Here is a 9,147-nt window from a genome sequence, read left to right as displayed (position 1 = left end):
ACACTTTTCAAAAGAAATATGTGGGCAAGAAGGCAAGTTTTAAGTATTTCTTTAAAATGTAACTTTTACATAAGAAATGTCAAAGGTAATTGACAGAGTTTAGGAACTTTTACTTCATTAGTAAGAGAACAGCATAAAAGAATGAATAAGGAAAGTCAAATATTTTATTTATTTTAAATAAATATAATGGATAACTACTTGAAGTAATACCATTAGCAGGAATGTTCAAGGGAAGGATTTTAGCAATGGGAGTGAATACTGCAAAATGCTGTCAAAAACTACCTGTGCATTACCAGAGGTAGAGTAATATTTGAAGGAAGTTTATTTTAAAAGTGTACCGTGAACTAGATGAAAACTACAAAAAATTAATGAAGTGATATTTTAAAAGAGAATATAAAATATAATCATAACAAATGCTCAACCAAGGTTGGTGATATGCCTCAGCAGGTAGAGGCATGTGTCTGCATGTTTTATGATTGGAACTTGACCCCTGGATCACAAGCAGGAAAGAGGACTAACCTTAGGGCATTGATTTTTGACATTTAAATACATGTCTTAGTATATGTGAATCACACATGCAGAAACACACAGAAATGTTCAGTCAAAAGTAAATACAATAGAAAAGAAAAAGATGTCAAGTATGCAAGAGTAACTACAATAAATAAAAATATATAATAAAATGAAAATATGTGTGCACATACTTTGTCTACATGTTTATTTTTAGAGAAAGAACATGAGGTGGTTTTGTGGGGAGTAAATGAGGATTAAGGAGCAGTTGAGGGAGGGGAATGATATGATCAAATATATTGTATAAATTCTCTTTTAAACATAATAACTACAAAAATGAATTAAAATATGCATACAGAAAGGGTCAGGATCTCTGTAAAGGATTAGGAAAATATATGCCAAGTTAACAGTAGTAAAAATAAATCTTTAGAAACGATTTTAGTTAGTGAGAATAGAATGAGACCACAGCTTGAACTGCCATTATATAGAGATGAACAGGTAAGACATAAGAAATCTTTGTTCTAAGATGATGTATCAGTGTCAATCCTAATTGTATTTATACCTGGTAATAGACAGCAGGAATGCATGAAGCAGTGATGGAACTGACAGGAGAAATAGATAAAGTTATACTACCATAGCTGCAGAGCTTAACACCTATGTGTCAGTAACTGACAGCTGAAACAGACAGAAAATCAGTAGGAGAATAAGTGCCTGGAACGGCACTATCAATTCATTTGATGTAATTGGCACTTATATATTTCACTTAACAACAGAAGCACAATATTGCCTTATATTTGCGTGGAACATGCATCAAACTGACCATATTCCGAGCCATTAAACATATGTTAACCAATTTAAAACAATGTAAGAACTTCCCATAAAGATATTAATAGCTTGCTTTGACCAGTAAGCAGCAGATTTCTAAATTGCAGAACATATCACACACAATGATGGCATTATTAAAGAATAAATTAGTAAAAGGAAACAATTTAATATAATTTTATATAATATCCTACACTGCTAAATTGTATAGACATCATGTTGTGAAAAGAGACACTGGATAATACCTACCATATAGGCATGAGAAGTTGGGACTGTATCCATAGTATCCACATGCAAAAGCTTGTTATGCATGTGTAAAACCATATTGTAGAAAATATGGAGACTGGTGGATCCCTGGGTCTCTCTGGTCAACCAGGGTAGCTAAGCTATGAGGTTCAGTGAGAAAAACTACTCTAAAAAGATAAGGTGGAGAGTGATAGTGGAAAAAAATCCAATGTCGACCCTTGACTTGACTTTCACACACACACACACACACACACACACCAAAATGCTTTATCATTGATTGGTCATTGTTTTGCATTTAAGAATTTACATAGAAATGTGTAGCATTAGTTTTCTTTGTTGGTATCTATCTAATATCAACATTCCTACCTTCTACCTTTGGAAAAGACATCAAGAGAAACATATTGTAACTAAATTAGTCAAAAAGATACAGTGCAAAAGCTGGCTCAACAAACATTGAGAAGAGCAACCATTGGAGAAGTGAAAATAAAAACATTAAGTAATAAAGTAGATATGACAGTCATTTCATGTGTCTACTTGGCTGTACTGCAATCTCTATTATAAAATCAAGTAGTAATCTAAGCATGGCTTGGAGGTCACTTTGTAGATGAGTTAAAAATGTGCTGTGAGTTGACATTAAATAAAAGATGCTATAACAAATAATATAGTTGGGCTCAAGTCAGTCAATTAAAGAAATTCTGATATTCTTTTAAAAACTGCACAGGGTTCATAAAATAAGAAAGATGAGAATAATTACACTCCAAAAAATGTATTAAATGAATTAGATACTCACAGCCATCAAAATTATGATAAGGCCAATACATGGTTAGGAGAGACAACATTGTAGACATATCTAGTTATAATAGATTCCTAGAAAGGGCACACAAACTGTTCAACTTCCAGAATACCAGAGACATACAGCGTCATGGCCACAGGGAGGATGATCTTACAGCAATTGAAAAGAAACAGACTTTCTAGCTCTCCATGGTTTTGAGAAGGGGTAGGAAATCTCCAAACTCGGTGATATATCTTGTCCTAGCCTTCATGCTGGAGCCACATTGCAATGTACACTAGATTAAAGTGAAATTATTACTTAAAGTTGCCTTGAGCTTGCTGTCAGCTGAGAGGATAAAGACTGCAAGATCACAGCATGATTTATCACACTTCTGTCCTACACAGAGATTGGAGAAGAGGAGTATGGTTATGTTTCAAGAAAAAGAGAGGAGGGGGCAAGGGGAGGGAGATGTGAAACAGAAGGGGAGGGGAAGAGAGGATAGGAAGGGAGGGGAGAGGAGGATAATGTAGGAGAGGGGAGGGGAGGGGAGAAGAGGGGAGGGGAGGAGAGGAGAGGAAAGACTTAAGTAGAGGCTCTGTTATCCAGCAATTATTAGAAGTGGAGCTTTCCTGAATATTAAATTCTATCTGTTGTTCGCACTGAGAAATTTATTCTATAGTTATCAGGTAGCCATCAAATGAAGGGTCTCACCCTGGCAAAATTAGTTTAGAAAACAAACTGAAGGACATGAGATGACTCAGTAAAGCACTTTAGCCCAAGCCCAACGATTGGAGTTTGATCTTAGAAACCCACATGGTATAAAAGAGAATTGGCTTCATTGCCACATTTGTCTCTGTGAGCCTATGAGCCCTGCTTAGTTGAATTTGTTCCCTTGGTGCTCACTACATGCCAGCTCTTAAAAGTCTTCTTCCCATTTTCCTACAAGTTCTCCAACAAGGACACACCTACTCCAACAAGGCCACTCCCTATGGGACACACATGAGTCTATGATGGCCATACCTATTCAAACCTTTACAGTGTGAAAAGTTATTTTTAAAGTAGACAACGTAGGGTAGATTCTTTTTGTTTGTCTTGTGATAGACCCCATTAAGATTTATTTCAAAACTGATTATTCATATGAAATTTAATTTGCTTTTAGAGACAAAGTGCCTCATCACATTTTCTTATATGCAATAATTTTAACTAAGCATCTGTCTTTCAAGGGCTATAAAAAAGAAAATATCTAAGAGTTTGAAATGTTCCTTGAAGTAGTCCTGCAAACAACCTACTTCCTACTCCAGATCCTGAGTTGTATTTCAGTTCATCCATTATCTCTGATATATTTTGAATGCAATATCCACCCCCTAGATTCATTTGCTCTGTGCCATTTACTTAGATGGAAGCTGTTGGACTTTTAGAACAGATGGATTAAGAGGGCTTTGACAGAATTAACAGAATATTTTTGTAGGTTTTTTTTTTAATTAGGTACTTTCTCATTCACATCTCCATTGCTATCCCAAAAGTCCCCCACACGCTCCCCCCCCACTCCCCCACCCATGACTACCACTTCCCGGCCCTGGCGTTCCCCTGTATTGAGGCATATAAAGTCTGCACGACCAATGGGCCTCTCTTTCCACTGATGGCAGACCAGGCCATCCTATGATACATATGCAGCTAGAGACACGAACTCCAGGGGGCACTGCTGAGTTCATATTGTTGTTCCACCCATAGGGTTGCAGTTCCCCTCAGCTCCTTGGGTACTCATTCTAGCTCCTCCATTGGGGGCCCTGTCATCCATCCAATAGCTGACTGTGAGCATCCACATCTGTGTTTGCCAGGCCTCAGCATAATATCACAAGAGACAGCTATATCAGGGTCCTTTCAGCAACATCCCACTAGTGTATGTAATGGTGTCACCGTTTGGAAGCTGATTATGGGATGGATCCCCAGATATGGCAGTCTCTAGACGGTCCATCCTTTCGTCTCAGCTCCAAACTTTGTCTCTGCAACTCCCTCCATGGACGTTCAGCTCCCAATTCTAAGAAGGGGCAAAGCATCCACATCCTGTTCTTCGTTCCTCCTGAGTCTCATGTGCTTCGCAAATTATATCCTATATCTTGGGTATTCTAAATTTCTGAGCTAATATCCACTTATCAGTGAGTGCATATCTTGTGAGTCTTTTAGTGATTGGGTTACCTCACTCTGGATGATGCCCTCCAGGTCCATCCATTCGCCTAGGAATTTCATAAATTCATTCTTTTTAATAGCTGAATAGTACTCCAGTGTGTAAAGGTACCACATTTTCTGTATCCATTCCTCTGTTGAGGGGCATCTGGGTTCTTTCCAGCTTCTGGCTATTATAAATAAGGCTGCTATGAACATAGTGGAGCATGTGTCCTTCTTAACGGTTGGATCATCTTCTGGATATATGCCAAGGAGAGGTATTGCGGGATCCTCTGGTAGTACTATGTCCAATTTTCTGAGGAACCGCCAGACTGATTTCCAGAGTGGTTGTACAAGCTTGCAATCCCACCAACAATGGAGGAGTGTTCCTCTTTCTCCACATCCTCGCCAGCATCTGCTGTCACCTGAATTTTTGATCTTAGCCATTCTGACTGGTGTGAGGTGGAATCTCAGGGTTGTTTTGATTTGCATTTCCCTGATGATTAAGGATGTTGAACATTTTTTTCAGATGCTTCTCAGCCTTTCAGTATTCCTCAGGTGAGAATTCTTTGTTTAGCTCTGAGCCCCATGTTTTAATGGGGTTATTTGTTTTTCTGGAGTCCACCTTCTTGAGTTCTTTATATATATTGGATATTAGTTCCCCTATCTGATTTAGGATAGGTAAAGATCCTTTCCCAATCTGATGGTGGCCTTTTTGTCTTGTTGACGGTGTCTTTTGCCTTTCAGAATAGGCTCAAAATGTGATGGCATTACTATAAAGTGATGAATGTGGGAGGTGGCCTTCAGCTGGAGCCAGGAAGTCATTGGAGATATGTTCTTTGTAGGAACTTTGCCTTCGACCTTTATATATCTCCTTCCTAAATACAGTCTAATGCATAATTACACCACCATGCCTCACAGCCTTTTCATGGACACTTGAACAATGGAGCCACCACAATGGCTTAAATTGCTGAGACTATGAAGTAAAATAAACCATTCTTCTTTATACTCTTAAATGTGGTAAGGGGGGGGGGCAATTAAATGATCAATTAGAGACAGTCCCCATCACTCAATATAGTGGTGGTCTGACACACTCTGTTTAGCATTACCACTCTGAAAACTGTTACTGCCTACTGCACACAACTACTTCTTTCAGTCCTTGTTGCTTGTTTCTCAATACATGAGGGTAAAATATAAGGAATGACTTGCCCTTAATCAGCAAAATTATTAGAGAACACTTATTTTTTTCATGTAGACCATGGCTTTGTTTCTGAATAGCAAAATAGATATATAGGATTTAAATTTCAAGTCAGTTAATTTTTAATTAGTGGATTTGCTTATCAACTTGTTCTGAGTACATTTCACATACTCTAAACATTATAAGGTGTGCCATATATAATATAATAGTATGGTCCAATGACCAAATAAGCCATATTTGTAAATTTCCTAACAATTAGCAATTCTAAAATATAATAAAGTATAACTTTATTATATTTTCATAAATAAAATAAATAAATAAGTATAACTTTATTATATTTTCATTGTGAAAGTTTAAATTTGTAATTAGTATTTAATGATTTGGAAGCTGACTTTTATTATCAGAATCATAACAAAAAACTTTGAAAACAGTGTAGTCATTCTTTTTAAGTCATTTAACTTATATACCAAACTAACAATATATCCTTAAGTGTTTAAAAACTTATGTATGTGTGGGTGTGTGTGTGGTGTGTGTATGTGTTTTATTTTCCATGTTTGTCAGAATATGTAGTGTTTAATAAGAAGCTTTGTAACATTTATGGGAAAACTGCTGCACCACCCCTTCACACACACACATGCAAGCACATCCTGTCCCCCACATATGTGTGGCTCAAGGAACAGCATAGATGAGAGAAAAGAAGAATGTAAAAGCTGGAAGACTGAGAGAGCTATTATATTCCATCTGTGAGTCATAGTGTGACTGTGTGCAAATAAAGTCACAGCAGTAACTCTAACTGCCTGCCTAAGATAGGTACATGATCAAGCTAGTAAATATTTCAGCATGAGGTAGGGGAAGGGCCTTGTAGGTCTCAACCCCAGAAGAAAATATATGCACTTGATGACTGCTCACAAAGGGGGAATCACTATTTTTCTATGGGGGATGCCTGTTGGTCCCCCCAATAGATGACCCCATACACATGAACATATGGGCAACAGCAATTGAACTCTGTGATTTATTAGTTTTTCTAATAAAGGAAATGACTTTGAAAGAGTAAAGTATGAGGTGAAGGGTAATGTCTGTGGACACGATGAAAATGCATTATAAATGTGCATAACATTTTTAAAGAATAAGTTAATTATTATTTAAGAAAAGATCTATTCTCAAGGTATTGGCTGGATAAGCAATGTCAAGCATATGCAGAATGTCATGGAATGGGCTGTAAACCCAATCATATTGGGTTGGTGGTCATTACTCACACACCATTAGTGTCACAGTTACACCAGCACATCGGGCAAGCTAGACCGGAGGGTTTGTAGCTGGGTTGGTGGCTACCTTTCTTCTCCAGTAGTGTGCACAGTATCTTCCAGTAGTAGTCAGTATGAGAACTAGTCAGTATGAGTACTAGTCAGTATGAGTACTAGTCAGTATGAGTAGAACCTCTAGGTAGGTACCAGATAAACCTCTCTTTATTCAACAGGTTATATAGGTGTTGTCTTTAGCAATAGGGCCTTTCCATCAAGTTGTTGAAAGCAGGTGAGAGACTTGCAATAGACTGAGTTGTTTGGAGGCGCTAAGGAAAAAAAAATCAAATATTTCTGTTCTGTTTAGGGAGCATAAAAATAAAATGACTCCTAAGGACATTCTGCTATATGTATAGAACTTTGTCTTGCTCAGCCAGCATCAGAGGAGCTTTCTCCTACTATAGATGGGAACTAATGCAGAGACCCACAAGTAGACAATAAGCAGAGAGTGAGACTCTGGAAACAATTAGTTCTAATGATATATCTTCATCAAAACCCTCTCCTCAGGGTTCAGGGAACTATGTAGAAAAACTATAAAAGCCAAAGGGGAAAATGACACCAACAAACCTGTGTCTTCTAGACATAACAGTATTAATGTGCCTCATTATACCTATGTACTAAACACTGTGTGATAATTTTATTAGCTGTAACATTTCATATCTATGCTCCTCAAATTGTCAGATGTGTAGCATAGTTTTCGAGGATTTCACCAAAGAATATTTTACATAATTAACTGTTCAGTTCTCATGAACTATGAGGTAAGGCAAAAACAATATTCTATGTTTAAATAGTTTACTTACTCATTACATTGTAAAGTTGAATTTAATAAAAGTAAAGAGGGAAAAAGGTAAAGAGAATCAATACCATCTTAAAAGCTTTCCATTTGCCCATCACCAGCCATTTCTGTGGTTTCTAGCTCACATTTGTCTTGTATTTAAGCTATTTAAAATATGATTAGTATATAATATATTATCTTGACAATTGCCTTGTAATTATATTTGGAAGGTCTACCACATTTTCACATGTACGTCAGCTTATGTGTTATATAAATACATCATCATTTTATATTTTGTAACATTAAACAGAATTTTTTGTTGTGATATTATTAATTGTGTGCATATGAATGCACATGGTTTTTGTGTCTGTATACTTATATGTATGTATTTTCATGTTAAAATGGGGAAGGGTGCTCTTGTGTGTGGAGGTGAATGTGTATGTGCAAATGCATGTTTGCACACATGTGATACCAGAGGAAACCATTGGATAACTTGTTTATGTTTTTATAGATGATGGATGCATTTCTGATAGCATGCATTTAGAACTGGCAATACTAAGCTATTTGTATGTTTAGCTCTGTTAAATTCAGCAGAAAGACAATTTACATTTTACTTCATAAATTTTAGTTAAGGTCAGTAGTAGATGGTACATTTTTGCAGAATATCCACCTATCATTTGAGTTTATTCATCTTTTAGTTTAGGCTACATTGAAGACAGTTGCCTTTGTGTTTCCCTGTAAAAGATCCATTGTTCAGGGCTGGAGAGATAGCTCCAGCTGAGATCCATTCCATGGGCAAGAACCAATTCCTGACACTATTAATATACTCTCTTATGCCTGCAGACAGAAGCCTAGCATAACTGTCCTCTGAGGGGCTCCATTCAGCAGCTGACCAAAACAGATGCAGAGTCCCACAGGCAAATATCAGATGCAGCTCATGAAGTCTTGTGAAAATGTGGGAGAAAGGATTGAGGAACCCTGAGAGTATAGGAACTCCCCAAGAATAACAAAGAATCAACTAACAGAGACCCTTGGTTGCTCCAAGAAACTGAATCAAAAAGCAAAGAGCATACAAGGGTGGGACGTAGCCCTTCCCCACCCCCAGCACATATGCAGCAGATGTGAATCTTTATGTGGGTCTCCCAATAACTTGAGCACAGGATTACCCTGACTCTGGATCCTGCCTGTGGATCCTGTCCACAAACTAGGCTGTCTTGTCTAGACTCAACAGAAGAGGATGTAACTAGTCCTGCAGTGACTTGAGGTATCATGATGGGTTGATGCCCAAGGGGAGAACTCACACTTCTAAAAGAATGGGAGGAGACTATGGGAGTCAGAGCCTGGAAGGAAAGAGGGGGCTGTG

The sequence above is a fragment of the Mus caroli genome, chromosome 14, assembly GCF_900094665.2.
Source record: "Mus caroli chromosome 14, CAROLI_EIJ_v1.1, whole genome shotgun sequence".
NCBI classification, from domain to species: domain Eukaryota; kingdom Metazoa; phylum Chordata; class Mammalia; order Rodentia; family Muridae; genus Mus; species Mus caroli.
The sequence above is the reverse complement of the archived record's forward strand: the minus strand, read 5'-3'. Positions refer to the sequence as shown.